The following is a 12618-nucleotide window of genomic DNA, read 5'->3' on the forward strand; positions in this document are numbered from 1 at the left end:
CAATGAAGAGCTAATCTGGCAGCTCTGCTTTAAGTGAGTTGGTATTTTTTTGCTGCAGATGACCATATGACTGGACAATACCCTAGCTGTGAAAAAAACAGAGATTGAATCACCTGATTCAGAGTGCTGAATGTTAAATACTCAGGACATTTTCTTGTTACAGCAATGCCCTTACCCATTTTATTATCAATATGTTCAGACCAGGATAGAGCTGCGTCCAACGTGATGCCAAGTAGTTTGGTATTTTAAACTTGTTCTACAGGCATCCCATTCATCAACAAATTTAATTGGGGGTCTCCGGCAAGCATATACTGTATCTTGGACCATTTTGTTTTAGAAATATTCAACACAAATGTGTTCATATTAACCACTGACACCATTCGTAGTTATCTGCTCAGTACACCTGTTAGATCATGTCACATCCTGACCATTGAGTGCGCTTATTTTTTATGGTAGAGTAGGTCAGGGCGTGACTGGGGGGGTTTATCTAGTTTATTTTTTCTATGTTGTGCTCTAGTTTCTAGTTTTTCTATGTTGGGTTTTTTGTATGATTCCCAATTAGATGCAGCTGGTCATCGTTGTCTCTAATTGGGGATCATATTTAAGTAGTTGTTTTTCCCACCTGTGTTTGTGGGAGATTATTTTGAGTAAGTGCATGTTGCACCTCTTTCGTCACGGTTTGTGTTTTGTTTGTAGTTTATTGTTTGTTTTGCAAAGTTTCACATTAAAATAAAAGATGTGGAACGATACCCACGCTGCGCTTTGGTCTCCTTCCTACGACGAATGTGACAGATCATTACATGCTGATGCAGCGCTATACATTGCAGAGTCATCAGCATACATAACCACTCTTGCTTTGTTCATTACTGAGGGTAAAGCATTAAATAAAGGTAGAGAAGTGGACCTAGGCAACTGCCTTGAGGAACACCACAGCGTAGATCTTTACTGTCCGAAAAACTACCATTATAGAAAACTTTTTGCCTTCTACTGGTAAGATAGATTTCCATCCAGGATAGACATAAAACCATAACAGCCATAGCAGACATAAAACCATAACATTTGAGTTTACCTAGCAACAGTTCATGATAAACTACATCAAAACCAGCACTAAAGTCTAACAACACTGCACCCACTAACTTCCTGTCATTCATACTCTTTAGCTAATCATCTGTCATTTGCATTACTTGTGGAATGCCCTTCTCTGTATGCATGCTGGAAACCCGTTATCAAACCATTACATAATAAATAATATTGGATTTGTACAGATACAATTTTTTCCAATAATTTACTTAACACAGCTTATAGGACGACTATTAGGACCAGTGAGGGCAGATTGTTTTATCCATAGGTAGTGGAATAACCTTTGACTCTTTCCACACCCCAGAGACTTCTGGGCACACCCCACACATCAAGCACCTATAAAAAATATAACAAATTGGGGTGGATATGTGGTTGTCTGTAACTCTAAGAAATTTGCTTACCTGATGCTCCAGGTCTTCTGTCTAAACGCTTACTCCGACTTCCCGAGGCTTGACATTTTACCAATAGTATTGAGATTGAAATTGAAATGCACAGTATCCCTCCACTTCTCCCCTGCCTCTGGAATAGGCTACACTGGTGCTATTTTCATACTTGAGGTGCTGAATGTATTACAGCAGATAAACATTATTTCTCCAGATCAAAAAATCTAAGCATTCCATGCAGTCCTATTGGTCACATTAACTTTTGGATAAGCTTGAACAAAATGTTTAATTCAGTATTGTGGTTGCCCTTTAATATCCAGGGCAACCTACCTTAAACAGAGTGATACTGTGGGACTACTTATAAATGCTTTTCAGGAACATAATGATGATTGACATGTAGGGGAAGGCGGTAAAGCCAGAGTTTTGCAATGAAATGACACTAGAGCCGCCTGAGATAAAACTGGTCCAAATATTTGGTTAGGACTCAAATAGGTAATGATACAATCCAGTATAAAGCACAGCAAAGTTACTTTAAAGAAAATGTTTCCCTTGTTAATGCCTACTGAAAATATTAGTTATAACACAATGTATGATAAAATGTCTACTCTGGAATAAGTATAAAATCCTAAACAGTACAGATTATGTGGACATTCTTAACTTAATGTGAAACAACAGGTAATTGGTAAGGTTAAATGAACGGTCAGGTGATTCAATCTAAAATAAAGGGATTGAGGCGTTCAGTGTCAGGGATCCCATGGGAGTAGTGCACCAAATCATTACCGGTTAGACATGGAAGGGGATTTCCTGTAGATATGCAAAATAAACAGAAAAAGTGCATGTTCCATAGGGGAACAGAGCACACAAGAGGCCAAACACATCTTGACTTAACTGATCACATCACGATAGCAATGTTATCTTTGAATTGATCAATGATAATATAAGGAGTCATAGTAAGTTGTGACTGAAATACAGTATAATATTGTTAGGAGAGCCTCTCTCTTCTGCAGAGTCTTTATATGAATTGTACATTTTTAAACCTAAAATAGTTGATTTAAGATCCTCTTCTGAGAAGGTATAACAGCGATCATTTCATTAGTTACATTTCATCTCCTTTTGAAACAGCTGCATTTCGCCTTCAGATATAGGCTAGCAGTTCTATTCTCATCAAGCAGCTGCTTCTAGAGAATACATACAAAAACAGTCTTTTATGTTGAAAATTGAATCAGAACACAAATAAATTCATCCCGAGCCGTGAGCTCTGTTGGTGATAAACATAACTCTTGTTTAGCCATCTCAGCAGGATCCACTTGACTCTGCCCACTGCAATCGCCGGACATCACAAAGGAGGCACACTGTTTTAATATTGGCTGCCTGCTCCTGAGGTGGTTCTTTTCATGTTTTCTGTCAACATACAGTACTACCACAGGATTTCTGGATAGTATATCAGTATATCAGCCACAGGGATGGTGTGCTGGGCATGTGGCTCTGTTTCATATTTTTTTGTATGTCATGTCCTTTGTAGACTGTATTATTTAACTTAGACAGCGAATTGAGAAAGTCAAGGATACATAGTCGTCTTTCATTTGACCATTCTTAGTAACCTTCAAATAACAACAACCATCAAATTGCAATTTAGCTAATGGCATTGTAAACATTTGCTGAGAATTTTACAAGGTGATACATTTAGATATTTATGCAGGTGAAAAAGCATGTTCTTAGTTATTGCACTGAGCGTATTAAAGAGTGTTTTTTAATGAACCCAGGTAGAACGTGCCATTTACACAGACCATGGCTTTGACCTTTACATCCACACCTGGATGAAAGAAACACAGAGAAAAGTATGGAGGTGCAGCAGAAGCAAGACTGGCCTGGTCTGTTTGGATCAAAGGCTTTCATTCTCCCCCTTTGTCTGTGCACATGTGCATAACCACAGCCAATTACTCAGGTTCTACCTAAACAATGCATGTGAGAGACCGATTCACCAGTCACAGTCATGCCCCACATGCTCACATACTCTAAACATGAACATCCCCTACAGTTTTAGCCATTCCACCATAATTCCCATATTTCAATTGACTCGCAGGGTGTGTTTGTCCACACCGGTATTGTAGATCAAACTTGTAGTAATTTGTGAGGATTTAAGCGCTATACCAGTTGCTTGACCTCTGACCTAAGAAAGAATGTCCAGTGAGTATCAGTGAGGAAAAATGCTCCTCCTAATTATGTACGCCCCGCACTTCCTGCATGTCCCCAAAGATCGTAAATCATTGTTGGGTCAGTTAGCTAAAACACTTGAGTTAGCTAATACAACATCAACAGCAAATTACCCTTAGAATGAACATCTATGTACCATAGCGGATATACTTCCTATTAGGCCCATGAGCTGGAGAACACATGTGGAGGCACCTATGTTATTTATGACTGACAAGAAAGGAGCCATGTGAATAGCAGATAGAAAGAGCTGAGGTAGGATCCCTAAATCTGGTTCGGATATGTGTTGACTTTCAAAATCATTGGAATGAACAGTGACCTCCGCTAATTTGGCCCTTGTACATGTATGAACTGATCCCTATCCAATTCCAATGCCTTCCTTTATACTAAACATTATCCTGAATAAATGATACTGTAAATGATCCTGAATAAATGATACTGTAAATCACCAGGGTAAACATTAACAATCAGAGATATAGCTGCCTTCTTGCTTGGCATATGTGAAATATGGGTCCTGGAGGAGATTAGAGGAGAGGAGGGGCAGGGAGAGGAGAGGAAAGGAAAGGAGAGGCGAAGGACATACACTGAGCATGTGAATCGCATCCATCTGCCCCAACCAACCAACCACAGCCTCACCACCAGATGTGGCTGAGGTCTGGACGACAAATAAACCAATCAAAATGAGATGATCTAACAAGGACGTTTTGGAAACTTTGCTCGGGAACATCTGAAGGCTTTGTTTTGGATGGCTGATCAAGCACGGGTTTGTTTCATGTCAGACTCTAAGCCTGGGCAGATTGATTTTGTGTGTGTGTGTTTGTGTGTGTGCGCACGTGATAATAGATTTTCAAAATGTAATCATTTCATCTAATCACACTGAAATATACATCATACTTACAGTCAATTACATAGATTATTTTGGTCATGGGTTGAATTCTGAAATGCATGTTTATAAGAATGAAACACAAGCGTGGGTTTTGTTTATGGGTTGCAGAGGCACTTTAAACATTGACCCAGATGGAGGAGTGATCTGAGCCCAGATCAGGGAGGTCAATATTGCCTGGGTGGTTTAAAGACTGCTCTTCTCATCCTCATATGATGGGTACACTCTGTTGGGTTTATATGCAGGGATGGTTCTAGGCATAAGCGACATAAGCAGTCTCTCAGGAACTCAGTCGGGGTCTTAACTTACTATTGAGAGAAAGAAAAATAAGCATAGTAGTTGATGTTTAGTGATCATGAAAATCATGCAGTTACTAGCTGTATAACTCCTATGATAGAGCTAAATGTGAAATAATATGACATTTTGTAGTTCTGACTATGCTCTTCAAGAGGTGATGATATTGAAACCAAATAGTTAAAACATTTATTTAACAATCCCTTGAAAACTGCATGCAGTTATCAATGGTTTTGCTTCCCAGCAGGCAAATTGAACGCTCTGCACCTATATAAAACACAGGAAAATCACATTGACTGCACTGGGCCTTTAAAACTGCAAAATGTTCTCTACACCCCATGGAAAATGTGTAGAATTGTAGGAAATGAACTTAAACTTAAATGTTTCACTCCACCGTCAAGAGGGGAGCCTCTAAAAGATTTTTCCACAAGGTGGGGGCCCCCCAACCAAATCTCGCTCCCCCAAAAGGCTAGAGCCCTGTTTATATGTGATTGCTCCTCTCCTCCTCATGTAATAGGTACACCCTGTTGGGTTTATATGTGTTCCATGTTATAAATATGAAGAGGGCCTCTGAAAAGCCTTTCCTTTGAATCCATACAAGCACAAACACGAAGGCAAGCAAACAGAAATAAGAGCAAATTAAACAAAAATAAGAGTAAACAGAAATAAGAGCAAATTCAAAAATCTTGTTCAGCCATTACCTACCTCGACAAATGCCTAATCATATATTAAAAGACAGGGAACAGAGCTTTCAAAAACATCACTCCACATCACAATGAAATCTTGACTGTTTTTTCTCACTTTTCCCAAGAACCAAATGTTTTGTGTTAGTTTGGGATGTTTGTGAGATGAACTGTTACTTCACCTTGGGAAATTTTGTGATCCATTTTCTGACAAATAAGTAGAATATTATAGCCTTAAGAGTCAGTCACATATCCAATGTGGGATCTATTTCCTGGCTTGCTATATAATACATTAATCAAACATAATGCGTGTTCTCACAGCCAGAGGCCAAGCGGTGTCTTTTAGTTCCTCATCGGACTGACTGACATCATCTCAAAACAAGTGAGAACACGATGCATCTGTGTTTTTATCATCATCTTCTCCCATCTTCTCCCCCCAGATAACTCCTTTCACAAGTCATCATTTTTTCAAAAAAAAATCTGGAGGCGGGGGGGAAGTGGAGACACAGACAAAGGTTCTGGTTTAACCATCAGGTTTAACAGATGTCCAGAACAAGCCCAGAGTTCAGGAAATAAATGCAGCTTATCACTTTAAAGGCCCTGAGTGGTATGGAAGCTCCAGTTCTTATAAACAAGAAATAGCTGAAAGGAGTCTCCTGGCATAGGAACAGACATCCATCAAGCCATGGTATTGCTGTGAGACAGCACTGGCCATCTGAGTGGATGTGATGGATCTTTTTATTCCATGATTTCTAAAGTCTTCGAAAGCCAAGTCAACAAACAGATTACTGACCATTTCGAATCCCACCGCACCTTCTCCGCTATGCAATCTGGTTTCAGAGCTGGTCATGGGTGCACCTCAGCCACGCTCAAGGTCCTAAACGATATCTTAACCGCCATCAATAAGAAACAATACTGTGCTGCCGTATTCATTGACCTGGCCAAGGCTTTTGACTCTGTCAATCACCACATCCTCATCGGCAGTCTCAATAGCCTTGGTTTCTCAAATGATTGCCTCGCCTGGTTTACCAACTACTTCTCCGATAGAGTTCAGCGTGTCAAATCGGAAGGCCTGTTGTCCGGGCCTCTGGCAGTCTCTATGGGGGTGCCACAGGGTTCAGTTCTTGGGCCGACTCTTTTCTCTGTATACATCAATGATGTCGCTCTTGCTGCTGGTGAGTCTCTGATCCACCTCAACGCAGACGACACCATTCTGTATACTTCTGGCCCGTCTTTGGACACTGTGTTAACTACCCTCCAGACGAGCTTCAATGCCATACAACTCTCCTTCCGTGGGCTCCAACTGCTCTTAAATACAAGTAAAACTAAATGCATGCTCTTCAACCAATCGCTGCCTGCACCTGCCCGCCCGTCCAGCATCACTACTCTGGACGGTTCTGACTTAGAATATGTGGACAACTACAAATACCTAGGTGTCTGGTTAGACTGTAAACTCTCCTTCCAGACTCACATCAAACATCTCCAATCCAAAGTTAAATCTAGAATTGGCTTCCTATTTCGCAACAAAGCATCTTTCACTCATGCTGCCAAACATACCCTCGTAAAACTGACCATCCCACCAATCCTCGACTTCGGCGATGTCATTTACAAAATAGCCTCCAATACCTTACTCAATAAATTGGATGCAGTCTATCACAGTGCCATCCGTTTGGTCACCAAGGCTCCATATACTACCCACCACTGTGACCTGTACGCTCTCGTTGGCTGGCCCTCGCTTCATACTCGTCGCCAAACCCACTGGCTCCAGGTCATCTACAAGACCCTGCTAGGTAAAGTTCCCCCTTATCTCAGCTCGCTGGTCACCATAGCAGCATACACCTGTAGCACACGCTCCAGCAGGTATATTTCACTGGTCACCCCCAAAGCCAATTCCTCCTTCGGCTGCCTCTCCTTCCAGTTCTCTGCTGCCAATGATTGGAACGAACTACAAAAATCTCTAAAACTGGAAACACTTATCTCCCTCACTAGCTTTAAGCACCAGCTGTCAGAGCAGCTTATAGATTACTGCACATAGCCCATCTATAATTTAGCCCAAACAACTACCACTTCCCCTACTGTATTTATTTATTTATTTTTGCTCCTTTGCACCCCATTATTTCTATTTCTACTTTGCACTTTCTTCCACTGCAAATCTACCATTCCAGTGTTTTACTTGCTATATTGTATTTACTTCACCACCATGGCCTTTTTTGCCTTTACCTCCCTTATCTCACCTCATTTGCTCACTTTGTATATAGACTTATTTTTCTACTATATTATTGACTGTATGTTTGTTTTACTCCATGTGTAACTCTGTGTTGTTGTATGTGTCAAACTGCTTGCTTTATCTTGGCCAGGTCGCAATTGTAAATGAGAACTTGTTCTCAACTTGCCTACCTGGTTAAATAAAGGTGAAATAAATAAATAAAATAAAAACTTGCCAAGACTTTGGTTTGGAAGTGTACACCTGAAGAAAAAATACATTCGGAGGCATGTGTTATGTTTTATTATATATGTTGAACGAATCTGAAACATTAGTTCAAGTCAAACTCATATCAAGACCACACAAACACCAACATGTAATTGTATTTGGGATGGGTAATGTATACCATCCCTTTAATACACACAAGGGTAGAACTACACACAAGGGTAGAACTAAAAGCACATTGGTGAACAAGTAGTGTTCATTATTAGGGCTTGGATCAACCTGACAAGCAAAAACTCCCGAGCCCTAGTTTTTCTTTTTTTCCTGGCCAGGTCACAAGCTCATGCAGGAAAAGCTCTTTGCCCTATTGATAAGATTTATAATCCCATATTGAACTCTTGTCCTCTAGAAGAGAAGCAGCTGATGAGGATATGAGCTGGCTAGAATGGAATGGACTGGAGAGGGGACTGTGACTGCAAATAATGACTGGCTGTAGTCAGACTAATCTGGAGAGTCCACAATGGAGACCCCAGTCCCCAGGCTCCCACATAATCACAGCCAATCCAAACATTTAGATGTGTCTGCCACTTATTCATTGCAGTAAATAGCTTGGACCTTAGCCATGGTCAAAAAGTGACATTAACATTAAGTTGGGTACATCTGAACTAGACTGGAATGTTCTAGTCTGATGGCCGTTATTTAACTTCTAGTCATTTTCTGTAGGCCAACAAGAGTTAAAGTAGGTTATAACTGTGCCATAACTAGTGTCACACACATTGTACTGCTCAGGTCACACTTGTACTTGACCCTACTTATTACGGAAGTTTTGAATGTAGCTTATTTTATTGTCTTTTAAAATTATTACCCTCCCTGTTAAATGACAAATCACTGTAAAATTACTGCAAAATAAAAAAATGAATCCTCGAAACTATCAAAGTTGTTGGCCACATTCTCTCCAATATAAACGTTTCTAGATGTGGCCATTGGCCCTGCTATCCCAGTTTGCTGTGGTGAGGTAATTGACGCTGCACAAAGTAACGTTTCCCAAGTGGCCCTGACATATCATCACTTTCATTTATAGAAAAGGGACTTGGCAGATAGTTTTAACACGCAAAAGAAAAACAACAAGCCACACTGTCACAACGTCCAACAATTTATTTAGCGATAACAAGCGAAATGAGAGAAAGACCAGGAAGACCATCCAACTATAATAATATAACTCCATCTAAGGAGCTGATGTTTTGGAAGTTAATACAGTCAATGAACAATGTTCTTCCTCTGAGAGCACTATATTGTACCTGACTACTTGGATCAAAACAAAGACGTCACTCACAATGATGACAAAAATGAATGATTGCTCAATAAGATCTCAAAGTTCAGCAAAGGTCAAAAACATACCATTTTAGTACAGGAGAATTTAGAGACACGTTTGTTAGTCTACACCTGGGTGGTTTACATATCATAATTCACATGTCATTCATCAGAGAGTCTGCAGTCCAACATAAGCACAACCAAGAGCTTTTAGTTTTTGGTTTTCCGTAACTTTTAAAAGAATATTCCCTGGTGACTTAGTTCATTATAAATAGTGTTGTGCACTTAAAGCAGATACTTTTCTGGTTCTGTTGTGTGAGATTGTTCAGAAGTCAATGTTGCTGTGCAGTCAGGGTGAAATGTTTTAGCAAGAGAATCGAATTTATCTCTCGGCCCCAAACTGTTTAAATATAAGCTTTATGAAGATGGCATGTCGTATTCCAATAGAAATACTTTAAATTATGCTTTTCTCTGCTAAACTGCTTTCAAATTTGACCCATTGAGTGCCACCAAGTTAACCTGTTAGGGCTAGGGGGCAGTATTGACACGGCCGGATAAAAAACTTACCCGATTTAATCTGGTTACTACTCCTGCCCAGTAACTAGAATATGCATATAATTATTGACTTTGGATAGAAAACACCCTAAAGTTTCTAAAACTGTTTGAATGGTGTCTGTGAGTATAACAGAACTCATATGGCAGGCAAAAACCCGAGAAGATTCTGAACAGGAAGTGGCCTGTCTGACAAGTTGTTGTTCATCCTGGCTCTTTTTATTGAAGACCGAGGATCTTTGCTGTAACGTGACACTTCCTACGGCTCCCATAGGCTCTCAGAGCCCGGGAAAAAGCTGAATGATATCGAGGCAGCCCCAGGCTGAAACACATTATCGCGTTTGGATAGTGGATGGTCAGAGTACTCTGAGACTCAGGCTCGTGCACGAGGGCACGAGATGTTTTTATTTTCTCTCTCTTTGTACGTATACACGCTTTCCCGGTCGGAATATTATCGCTTTTTTACGAGAAAAATGGCATAAAAATTGATTTTAAACAGCGGTTGACATGCTTCGATGTACGGTAATGGAATATTTACAATTTTTTTGTCACGAAATGCGCCATGCTCGTCACCCTTCTTTACCCTTTCGGATAGTGTCTTGAACGCACGAACAAAACGCCGCTATTTGGATATAACAATGGATTATTTGGGACCAAACCAACATTTGTTATTGAAGTAGAAGTCCTGGGAGTGCATTCTGACGAAGAACACCAAAGGTAATAACATTTTTCTTATAGTAAATCTGACTTTGGTGAGTGCTAAACTTGCTGGGTGTCTAAATAGCTAGCCCTGTGATGCCGGGCTATCTACTTAGAATATTGCAAAATGTGCTTTCACCGAAAAGCTATTTTAAAATCGGACATATCGAGTGCATAGAGGAGTTCTGTATCTATAATTCTTAAAATAATTGTTATGTTTTTTGTGAACGTTTATCGTGAGTAATTTAGTAAATTCACCGGCAGTGTTCGGTCGGAATGCTAGTCACATGCTAGTCACATGCTAATGTAAAAAGCTGGTTTTTTATATAAATATGAACTTGATTGAACAAAACATGCATGTATTGTATAACATAATGTCCTAGGGTTGTCATCTGATGAAGATCATCAAAGGTTAGTGCTGCATTTAGCTGTGGTTTGGGTTTATGTGACATTATATGCTAGCTTGAAAAATGGGTGTCTGATTATTTCTGGCTGGGTACTCTGCTGACATAATCTAATGTTTTGCTTTCGTTGTAAAGCCTTTTTGAAATCGGACAGTGTGGTTAGATTAACGAGAGTCTTGTCTTTAAAATGGTGTAAAATAGTCATATGTTTGAAAAATTGAAGTTTTTGCATTTTTGAGGTATTTGAATATCGTGCCACGGGATTACACTGGCTGTTGAGTAGGTGGGACGCTAGCCCATAGAGGTTAAGTTGTGTTATTCAATACTTGCAAACCATGTATGAGGGCATGTCCTGTTATGAAACTGTTCCCCACCTTATGAACACTAAGCTTTCAGCACTATCAGTAGGCCTATAGTGCATTCTAACATTTTTGTCAGTGGGTCATTTTTGGTCAGTGAATGTGGTTCTGTTAAATATTTTGGATATTTCTGTAACTGACATCAATCCCATATAATACAAGAGGCTCAAAATGTTAGCTTTCTCATAATAAATCATGAAATGTTAATAAAAAATAAAAAATATGGTTGTCACATATTTGTCTTTGAAAAAATCTAAATTGTATAGCAGAATCTGGACAGGAAATATAATCCACATAATAAATCAGAATGCCAGAAATAAATAGATAAACCTCAATCATTCTGAATCGGAGTCATTTAACAAATGAGTGTTGGAATACAAGATAATATTTTCTTTGGCTTCTAATAGTATGGTTTGTGGTTGATTCCAATGTTTGCCACTCAAACTTGGAGCACATGTGTTGTTACTGTTTGACATACTTTATTTGCTGTCATCCTTCTCTCAAATAACACTAGCTGAATGTAAAAGCAACATGGTTATTGAAAGTATTCTCAAATGTTTTCAACTTCACTGTACATTTGTTTATGTGTAACTCTGTGTTGTTCTTTTTGTCGCACTGCTTTGCTTTATCTTGGCCAGGTCACAGTTGTAAATGAGAACTTGTTCTCAACTGGCCTACCTGGTTAAATAAAGGTGAAATATAAAAATAAATTCACTTGAGAATGCTATTTATTTTCCTTGAATCACTGTACTTTTTTCACCTCAGGCGCTCATACAATTCTGCTCCTGAGCTGAATGTCTTGAATTGTATCCTTCTTGATTTGGGTGAATGCACTTTGAGGGGGAGTTGCTCCATCGACAAAATTATACCGTATGTTACGATATTATATTTCCATAAAATCATGATTTAAGCCAAGCTGTGAAAAAACAAATGACTAGTTACAACTCCATTAAAGACTACTATTTAACATGCAGCCAAATTAATACTGGTGGCATGTTTTCATCTGGGAGTGATCATCCATTTTAGCTTTGGACTGTTGACTAGCCAAACGATGATGATAATTAGCCACTCACTCTTTGATTTCCCCTCGTCTCAGTGCTTTTCTACCGCCCCATGTCACAACAGTAGAAACTTGAACTTGCCATGGTGAGAATGACTCATATATTTGACAATGCTGTTGCCTTCAGCTCAATACACATAACCGTTATCTCAATACACATAACCATTATTACTGTTCACAGATATTCTCTCTAAACTATATAGATGTGCCTGTACTGATGTAGATAACAAAGAATTTCACAAATACATGTCAAGAGAGAAGAGCATCATTCTCT

The sequence above is a fragment of the Salmo salar genome, chromosome 10 (assembly GCF_965601325.2).
Source record: "Salmo salar chromosome 10, fSalSal1, whole genome shotgun sequence".
Taxonomy (NCBI): Eukaryota; Metazoa; Chordata; class Actinopteri; order Salmoniformes; family Salmonidae; genus Salmo; species Salmo salar.